Genomic DNA, 11,039 nt, shown 5'->3' on the forward strand with positions numbered 1-11,039 from the left:
CCATACAGCCACGCCAGTGTAGGCCGTTAGCAGTACGCTTGGAAGCACTCTTTATGCGTGAGGTACTCGTAAAACACATGGCTCGAGGAGATGCTTTCCAGCGTATGATTAAAAGCACTTCTGATTCCATGGCAACCATTTCTCTTTTCTGGGATCCAGAGAGAGATCCAACCAGACGGCAGCGCGTCGCCGCTCCGCTCCGCTCTCCTATGCTGTAGTTAAAGGACAGAGAGGGGGCGCTTAGTGCATCTGGCCCCCCAGGCTCCCCTAGCATGCGGAGATAATCGAGGTATGGCTTGAAGGGATTGGAACCATTAAGGATGCCTGAAAGGGTATTGTTGACGCACTTGACTCACTGCCAAGCCAGGCATCTTGGCCGGAGGCCCGTGACGAGTGTTGGAGACAACCAGCTTTCTGTAGCATCGAGGGCTCATTAAAAGCTGATCATTTCATTGATCGTCATAACGATCCGATTTGCTGCTAAATATTCAACAGGCCTCATCTGTTTTAAGGGCTATGTTTTCAGTCTGCAGTTAAATAAATAGTGCCGTTAGCATAATAGCCTACAGTAGATATATACGGAGAGCTAGTGAAGAAACTCGTTATGTTAAGACCTGCTGCCATACTTCTAAATTGTTCAGCCATCCATGGCCCAGTGAAAATGGTCTGGTTCTGTACCTTGTTGAGATGCACCACGTATAGCCTCAAACCTTTACGCCTCATTCTCGCCATCTTTCCGCTGACACAATAACCTGATAGTGAAGTAAAAGCAAGGAGAGCTCACTCTCTCTTAGATAAAAAGATGACCTGGGAGGTTAGGGGGGGGGGGGGTAACAGAAACGGCAAACACTTGTGCAATAACTACAAGTAATCAGTTTACTGCTCCACAAGGGCCAGATTATGACTAATATGGCTGCATTCTACGAGTGAAACATGAAACAAGAACTGACGGAGGAGGCTAGAATCAAGCTAATGATGTACTGTAGGTCCAAACAGTATGGAACATGATAGATGGTATATTTTAGGTGTAAATTGCAGTAGACATTCAATAAATAAGACTATGATGCTGCACACAGATCCTCACGGCGAAGATTGTTTGTCTTGCTGGATTTTGGATGTTCTCTCAGTTTTTTTCGTGTTGCTTCACGTTTGCATATCTTAAGTGGAAGATTGATGACAGCTTGAACAGCATGGACAGAACCTATGCTAATGTGAAGTGCAGGAGCGTCCCCCTGGGTTTATTAAGGTACAAGTTGGATGCGAAGCAGGGCACAGTTACTCCTCCAAGCAGGCCTGCCAGAGCCTGGAAGGGGAGGGAGGGGAGAGGGAGGAGAGATATTAGACATCAGGTCAACTCCACATTACCATGGAAACACAGCCGAGTGGACTAGCTGCTCCATCTGTTCCAGCTAACTTTGAGTTGGAATCCCAACACCTCATGCCAGCTGTTTGTTCAAGCAATCTTCTTCTTTTTTTTTGTTACACCCACCCTGTGCTGTGTAATTAGTGTGAGAGATGCTTCTTGCAATGCCCTCGCTAGCCTTTTCTACTGCGCCATTCTCCTACGGCATCAGAGTGCCAGGGTTCACCATTGCGTAAAATCCCTGCTAAGTGTTTGGCATCTATATGCCAAATTGATGTTTTTATAGGCAATTTCTCGCTGCAAAAGGCATTGATTGCTCTGTGCAGTCCAGTGACGATAATGGAGTGCTTACATAAAGTCTTCCCTGTCTCACTGTCAGGATGTCCCAGGAAATTCAGTGGAGCGCATGCATGGAATGACCGTGGTGCAGAGAGGGCCTACTGGAATGACCGTGGTGCAGAGAGGGCCTACTGGAATGACGGTGGTGCGGTGAGGGCCGACTAGAATGACCGTGGTGCAGAGAGGGCCTACTGGAATGACCGTGGTGCAGAGAGGGCCTACTGGAATGACGGTGGTGCGGTGAGGGCCGACTAGAATGACCGTGGTGCAGAGAGGGCCTACTGGAATGACCGTGGTGCGGTGAGGGCCGACTAGAATGACGGTGGTGCAGAGAGGGCCTACTGGAATGACGGTGGTGCAGAGAGGGCCTACTGGAATGACCGTGGTGCAGAGAGGGCCTATTGGAATGACGGTGGTGCGGTGAGGGCCGACTAGAATGACCATGGTGCAGAGAGGGCCTACTGGAATGACCGTGGTGCGGTGAGGGCCGACTGGAATGACGGTGGTGCAGAGAGGGCCTACTAGAATGACCGTGGTGCAGAGAGGGCCTACTGGAATGACCGTGGTGCAGAGAGGGCCGACTTGAATGAACGTGGTGCGGAGAGGGCCGACTGGAATGACGGTGGTGCGGAGAGGGCCGACTGGAATGACGGTGGTGCGGAGAGGGCCGACTGGAATGACGGTGGTGCAGAGAGGGCCGACTTGAATGAACGTGGTGCGGAGAGGGCCGACTGGAATGACGGTGGTGCGGAGAGGGCCGACTGGAATGACGGTGGTGCAGAGAGGGTTGACTGGAATGACCGTGGTGCAGAGAGGGCCGACTGGAATGACGGTGGTGCGGAGAGGGCCGACTGGAATGACGGTGGTGCAGAGAGGGCCGACTAGAATGACCGTGGTGCAGAGAGGGCCGACTGGAATGACGGTGGTGCGGAGAGGGCCGACTGGAATGACGGTGGTGCGGAGAGGGCCGACTGGAATGACGGTGGTGCGGAGAGGGCCTACTGGAATGACCGTGGTGCAGAGAGGGCCGACTGGAATGACGGTGGTGCGGAGAGGGCCGACTGGAATGACGGTGGTGCGGAGAGGGCCGACTGGAATGACGGTGGTGCGGAGAGGGCCGACTGGAATGACGGTGGTGCGGAGAGGGCCGACTGGAATGACGGTGGTGCGGAGAGGGCCGACTGGAATGACGGTGGTGCAGAGAGGGCCGACTAGAATGACCGTGGTGCAGAGAGGGCCGACTGGAATGACCGTGGTGCAGAGAGGGCCGACTGGAATGACCGTGGTGCAGAGAGGGCCGACTAGAATGACCGTGGTGCAGAGAGGGCCGACTGGAATGACGGTGGTGCAGAGAGGGCCGACTGGAATGACGGTGGTGCAGAGAGGGCCTACTGGAATGACGGTGGTGCAGAGAGGGCCGACTGGAATGACGGTGGTGCAGAGAGGGCCTACTGGAATGACGGTGGTGCAGAGAGGGCCGACTGGAATGACGGTGGTGCAGAGAGGGCCTACTGGAATGACGGTGGTGCAGAGAGGGCCGACTGGAATGACGGTGGTGCAGAGAGGGCCTACTGGAATGACGGTGGTGCAGAGAGGGCCGACTGGAATGACGGTGGTGCAGAGAGGGCCGACTGGAATGACGGTGGTGCAGAGAGGGCCGACTAGAATGACGGTGGTGCAGAGAGGGCCGACTAGAATGACGGTGGTGCGGAGAGAGCCGACTAGAATGACGGTGGTGCGGAGAGGGCCGACTGGAATGACGGTGGTGCGGAGAGGGCCGACTAGAATGACGGTGGTGCAGAGAGGGCCGACTAGAATGACGGTGGTGCAGAGAGGGCCTACTGGGAGGAAACTGAAAGTCAATCCAGCCCTGCAACCCCTTGTTCCTTGTTCCTTGTTACATAAAATACATTCAATCCCCTTCAGTCTGCTTGGCTATTATAGGACATCTCCAAGCCCACCCACTGTCTTTTGAGAAAGACTGCAACATGATATCATAGGAAAACATCATCCAGGCACGTTTTTTCCAAAAAGGGGAAAACTCAATATATTGCATTCAATAGGAAAAGATGCGTGTCACAAGGTTGACGTTTTTGTCAATACATAGTGTGTGTGTGTATGATGAACACAGTGTAACACAGTTATCAGGCCCCTGTTCACATGTCCCAGTCCAACTTTTTCCCCTCCCCCCTTTATTAACCATGCAAATCAGTTAAGAACAAATTCTTATTTACAATGACAGCCTAGGAACAATGTGTTAACTGCCTTGTTCAGGGGAAGAACAACAGCTTTTTACCTTGTCAGCTCAGGGATTCAATCTAGCAATCTTTCAGTTACTAGTCCAAGCTCTAACCACTAGGCTACCTGCCGCCCCACTTAGATCCAATCATATGACTCTTGAGCAGAGAGCTCCTGTTCTGGCTGATCTGCCATCAATACCTGTCTGTCTCAAATTACATCACTCCCCAGGCACACAACCACTACTTCATGGGGGCACAGACAGAGAGGTGTGAAAATATGTCTGTTCATTCCTGTCTCAGAAATGTACACTGTGTATACAAAACATTAGGAACACCTGCTCTTTCCATGACATAGACTGACCAGGTGAATCCAGGTGAAAGCCATGATCCCTTTTTTATGTAACTTGTTAAATGTAGATGAAGGGGAGGATACAGGTTAAAAAAATATTTTTCATCCTTGAGACAACTGAGACATGGATTGTGTATGTGTGCCATTCAGAAGGTGAATGGGCAAGAAAAAAATCTAAGTGCCTTTGAATGGGGTATGGTAGTAGGTGCCAGGCGCACTGGTTTGTGTCAAGAACTGCAATGCTGCTGGGTTTTTTATGCTCAACAGTTTCAGGTGTGTATCAAAATAGCATGCTCTCCGAAGGACATCCAGCTAACTTGACACAACTGTGGGAAGTATTGGAGTCAACATGGGCCAGCATTCCTGTGGAATGCTTTCAACACCTTGTAGAGTCCATGCCCCGACGAACTGAGAATATTCTGAGGGCAAAAGGGGGAGCAACTCAATATCAGGACGGTGTTGCTATTGTTTTGTACACTCAGTGTATAGATGTTTTTGCTAGTGGGTGGAAATCATGGCACACATGATGTTCTGAAAACAAAAGATGAACTATGAATGTGAAAATTTGGTAAATTAGTAGATTCTAGCATCAGCTACTCAAAGAGACTCTTCCGCTGCTCAGTTGTTCGCGACATTCGTCGTTCGCTACATAGTCTGAGACTGCCATCATTGAAGTCGTTCGTGGTGATGAGGGGTAAGAGGGGCATTGTACAAAACAAAGTCATCAGTGATTGGATCGTCTCTAACCAATCAGAGTAGCAAAGCCCATGTGTATCTGGCTCTGGCCCAACCCATCAGTTTCTGGACCAATTAGACGGCCTCGAATGTGTTTGCATTTGGTGAAGGGTCAGCGAGGTACTCAGATCCAGACTCATTGCAGAGGAGAAACTATCGTCTGTGGGCTTGGTGTAGCATCTGGCTGAAGCAAGGAGTTTAGGTAGCCAGGCAACAAAAGATCAAGGCTCTGATTAAAACAGCACATTACCAGAAGATGCTGGTCTGCTCATCTGTGTCTAATATGGATGCATACAGTGTGTCTCCAATCTGCCACTGCATGCAGCCTTGTCATGCTGTCAATGCTGAAGTCCCAAGTGTTCAGCTCCAACCCTGAGTGAAGGCAGTGTACAGTGCACACTAGAGGGCATGTCACTGTTTATGAGGCAGTCAGACTGGACGGGAGAGGGAGACAGGGGTGAGGTAGAGGTGGGGGAAGGAGGGAGAGGGAGACAAGGGTTGCTCTCTCTCTCCCTCTCTCTCTCTCTCTCTCTCTCTCTCTCTCTCTCTCTCTCTCTCTCTCTCTCTCTCTCTCTCTCTCTCTCTCTCTCTCTCTCTCTCTCTCTCTCTCTCTCCCTCTCAACTCTCTCACTCTCTCTCTCCCTCCCTCTCTCTCGCTCTCCACCATGTGGGCTCACTGTCATTCATCATTTTAAACAAGCTCTGTTGGCTTGTGGTAGGAGCCACGTAGCAGGGCCCAGGGTGAGGCAGAGCCTTCACGAAATGCAGAGAGGCCCTGTGGCTCGTGTCCAGGTGGTAGAGTCCGGTCACCACAAGGTCAGTAAGGTGATGATGATTGATGCCCGCGGCATGTGGACCTGACTAGACACCCACCCAGGTGGGAGTGGTCGGTGATTGTCTGTCTGGATGGTAAGTGATATTTTTGTGCACTATTTCCTAAATGACCACTCTCCAAAATTATGCCTCCACACTAATTGATTATGAGGCCATTTTCTGAGCTGAAATGTCTGAGCTGAAATGTCTGAGCTGAAATGTCTGAGCTGAAATGACTGAGCTGAAAGTCTTCCACTCAGGCTCTCTAGTTGTTTTAGATAATTTATAATAGTATTTTTACTGCTCAAATCTATTTGTGCAGAGGAAATAACAGTGTTAAGAATTGATTGTGCTCTCTCATGCTGTTACTGAGAACTTTATATGGGAGTGTACTTTATGAAAACAAAAACAAGTGCCGATAGACACCCTGCTATCATAAATTCCTCTGCAGCCATGGGAGATGGAGAGAGAGAGTTACTTTCAAATGCACCAGTTTACTCAAGCAATGGCCCCTTTCACCTGGAGGAGGATGGAGAGGAGGATGGAAAGATTGATGAAGGGGTTGTTGAAGAGGAGGATGGAGAGGTTGATGGAGAGGAGGATGGAGAGGAGAATAGAGATGTTGATGGAGTGGAGGAGAGGAGAGGAGAAGCAGTGTGGCCTAGGAGTGTTGACAGACTTCAGCACCAAGGACAGCTCTCTCCACATACCGGATTGGATCTACCCAAGTCCTTCAGACACCCTGTGGTCACTGGAGGTACCCACTTAAATGCAGAGAATTCACACACATTATGGTTCATTATTCTGAATGCTAAAGTATGAGTTCTGTTTAGAATCTATAAATGTTCCACTGGGATGCTGGACTATGTTGACTCCAATGCTTCCCACAGTTGTGTAAAATTGGCTGGATAAATGAACAGACATGTTTTTCACACCTCTCTGTCTGGGCCCTCATGAAGTAGTCCCTGTGTGGGTGTGTGCCTGGGGACTGATGTAATTTGAGACAGACAGGTATTGATGGCAGATCAGCCAGAACAGGAGCTCTCTGCTCGAGAGTCATATGATTGGATCTAAGTAGGACTGGGACATGTGAGCAGGGGCCTGATAACTGTGTTACACTGTGTTCATCACACACACACACACATATACACACAGACACATACACACACACACACCTGCACTTCTTCAATAAAATGAGACAGTCTCCTTTCACAGTGTTGATCTGTTAAAACGTTGGATCACACAGCCTTTCGCGTTGATAATGTCACCTTTTCAGTGTTTCATTACAGTGCTAACAACAGAAATGTGCCTCTCTCTCTCTCCTCCTCCTCTTCCTACTCCCCCTTTCCTCTCTATTTTTGGGATTGATTTTATGGTTACTGTTACTCCATAAAGCTTTCATAGTTAATGATGTCGCCCTGACAATTTCTGTATTGCTTCAGCCTGAGGAGGGGAAGTGGATTTTATGTGCCTTTAATGTCAATATTCTAACCTGTAAAGCCTTCTTATTGAATACAATGTAACCTGAGAGCGGGAAGAGAGCGGGAGCGGGTGGGGGAGGAGAGAGAGAGAGAGAGAGAGAGAGAGAGAGAGAGAGAGAGAGAGAGAGAGAGAGAGAGAGAGAGAGAGAGAGAGAGAGAGAGAGAGAGAGAGAGAGAGAGAGAGAGAGAGAGAGAGAGAGAGAGAGAGAGAGAGAGAGAGAGAGAGAGAGAGAGAGAGAGAGAGAGAGAGAGTTTTATTGGACTCATGGAATGTCTAAGTAACTGAAATATCTATCTATGACAGTAAATGATTGGCCTTCATCACAGAGAGAAAGGTCAATAACTATGCTGTAAATATTTATAGGAACATCAAATTGACCATATGTAGAATGCAAAGCACATACACAATTAATTACACCAGGTACACAACAGACAAAGTAAGTGTCATGACTCTTAAAGCATTGGATTCAACCTCCCTGTGATTTCATATATTTTCATAGTATATTTGACAAAAAGAGCATATAAGTGATACTTTTCCTTGAGTTCTGAACTGGTGCACATTGTTGTTCCAATAAAAGTTGTTATGGAAGGAAAGTATTTGAAAGAAAGCAAACAAGAGAAGGAACAGATGGCCAGTGGAGGTTTTCATGCCGGAGCCAAACTGTTGCACTTTGGTAAATCTATGGGTTATAATCAGTGTTATGTAAACTGCGGACTGGATACCCTGCGCCGTCTGCCTGCACTCCCTACGCACACAACATAAAATCAACCCTATACTATTATTCAGTACAAGCAGCCCTCTTCCTGAATCACCCACTCCAAAAAGACTGCTGACAGGAGACATTATCCATCAATGATGCATTATATATGCATTCATATGTTTTGCTAAACTGATTTATTTCTGGCTTGCGCGGTGAAGATGTTTTCTTTTCCCTCTGCTGAACACACCGATATCAAGATGCTACATTAGAACTTGTATATTTGTAACGGTGAGTAATATGTTCAACAACATAAGTTGTGAAGGCATGAGAATGACACGAAACGTTCAGGTAAACTCACTTGAGAACGGACCCACAGACAATCGTCCTGAGGCAGGTGAGGACAAGCGGACTCTGTTGTATCTCAAGGTGGATGGTTGAGGAACTATTGGTGAATGACCCCTTGCCTACCTTGCACATGTGTTTCATAGCTCTGCAGTCGAATGTGTCCACAGTTTGTTGATCATACATTTAGTGCATAAGTCACCAAGATGGAACGTTATACACCTAATGACTTAATTAATGAAGAAAATATCCCCACTGAAACTTCTTTCCGCCTCACTGTGGATCTGTGGATGAGTCACAGACAGTGTCAGCTTGTGGCTGATTGCTGAGAACCCCCTTCCTTCACCACCAGTGGGAATCTGGTTGCTTCCTAAAACTGAGTGATTGAGTCCAGACTCAGTTAAGGCTCCCAAGTAGCACAGCGGTCTAAGGCTCTGTGCTAGAGGCGTCACTACAGACCCTGGTTCGATCCCGGGTTGTATCACAACCGGCCGTGATTGGGAGTCTCATAGGGCAGTGCACAATTGTCCAGGTTAGGGGGAGGTTTGGCCGGGGTAGGCCGTCATTGTAAAATAAGAATTTGTTCTTAACTGACTTGCCTAGTTAAATAAAGTTTTTTTTTTTAAATGATGCTCATGCAGACAGTGCACGTTTCACCATGGTTGGTACTGGCAGGTAGCTTCATAGAGAAATAGTTTGTCCTCAGTGATTCCCTATGCAGTGCAGTACTTTTAAGCAGGGCCCATAGGGAATAGTGTGCCATTTGGGACAGTCCCAAAATCTTCCCGTGTGTAAGCTTCATAGAAATATAGTCGTCCAGCGTGACAGCTATGAAGGTTTTCCTCAACATCCTTTAATAAAGAAGACATACGCATGTCTTTGTGCTTTTCAACGATACAATGGTGACCACTTTAGAGGAACAATGTGAGCAGGCGGTTAATATGAATATACACACACACACACACACACACACACAGACACACACACACACACACACACACACACACACACACACACACACACACACACACACACACACACATAGATACAGACGCACACACACACACACACACACACACACACACGCAGAAACACACATAGATACATACATACACACACACAAGATATATGGATATTGAATGATAGTGAAAATGCTGTTAGGTGGCCTATATTGTACAAAAGACTTATGGGGAATGTAGATAATGTAATAAAACAGCAAGGAAAGATGACATAATTCACTGGGCAACTGGCTATGGCTATTGTGTAGTAGATCATTATACTCATGTACTTTCCATTCAAAACCTTACTTTAGAAGCAGTGATTATATCTCTGTAACCTGCACATCAAACAAGGCACTTACATAAATGCTAGTCATCCATCACATTGATGTTTAGTCTTACTTTATCTCCACACTACACCACTGCTCCTCCTTCATTAGGAAACAACATGCAACTCTCAGAGATTGGGATTTTCTCGTTTGGGCGAAAGTCTGTCCTCTTTCCTCTCCTCCATTGCCCGAAAACCGATAAGTGGTCGAGTGGTGGAAGATTGTGTCAATTCCTTAGTATGCAAACGAAAGAGGTGTGTCTCTTCCTCTATAGCCTCCCTTTGACGAAGAAGCGCAAATGTATTTTACCCATAGAGAATGATAGAGGCCTCTAGTGGCCAAAAGGCTGGCCAGCGCCATTGAGGGCTTGTACCATTTTAATGTAGTCAACTGGGTGGGACTTCCAACTTCATTGGCTGATCCCTCCTTGTGACCTGTTGGAGTGATGTTCAACCGGATATCAGGAGGGATCAGCCAATACTGAAGAAGAAAATGTAGTACTTCAGAATGGAGATAGTGTCAGTGGGACTGCCCATGCAGTCACAGACGGTATAATGGCACAGATAAAAAATATGAGTCATCTATCTATCTCTATGATCCTACCTGAGTCCTTCACTAAAAAGTTTTGAAATCTGCCGCACCCCCTTTGAATCAGCTATTGTTTTCTCGAAGGTGAAAAGCATGCAAACATTTAAAAACGATATGCTATTTATCCTTTTATCTATAAAATGTATTGCACATCTAGCTACATTTGTTTTTATCACTTTATACATTTATTTTTGCATTGCACCCTGTAAACGTAATTTGCCTGATGACGCGCGATTGGAGAAGAAGTGTCATTTCATGCAAGCACATTTTCGTCTACTTTCCCTGTCTTCGCCGCCTCTCCTCGATTACCCTTGAACTTTTCAAAAGCAGGCCAGAGAAGATGGAGGAGAGAGGATGTAGGAGGTGAGCAAATCTAAATGAGGAAAGGCCATTGTCTTTTTGTTCGAACTCCGTGAAGGGTGTGATTTTCATTGGAAATAGACTTGATTGGCCACAAGCGGTCCGGTTTTTAACTGCCCATGGTGCTGAAATGACAGTTCGCCATACACTGCACTGTAGGCTCTCTCTCTCTCTCTCTCTCTCTCTCTCTCTCTCTCTCTCTCTCTCTCTCTCTCTCTCTCTCTCTCTCTCTCTCTCTCTCTCTCTCTCTCTCTCTCTCTCTCTCTCTCTCTCTCTCTCTCTCTCTATATATATATATATATATGTGGGGACGCGGGGGAGAGAGAGAGAGAGTAAGATACATATATATATATATTCCTCCCGCGTTCCCACACGCACACACAAACAAATGAACTAGACAT

The sequence above is a fragment of the Salvelinus fontinalis genome, chromosome 13, assembly GCF_029448725.1.
Source record: "Salvelinus fontinalis isolate EN_2023a chromosome 13, ASM2944872v1, whole genome shotgun sequence".
Lineage (NCBI taxonomy): Eukaryota > Metazoa > Chordata > Actinopteri > Salmoniformes > Salmonidae > Salvelinus > Salvelinus fontinalis.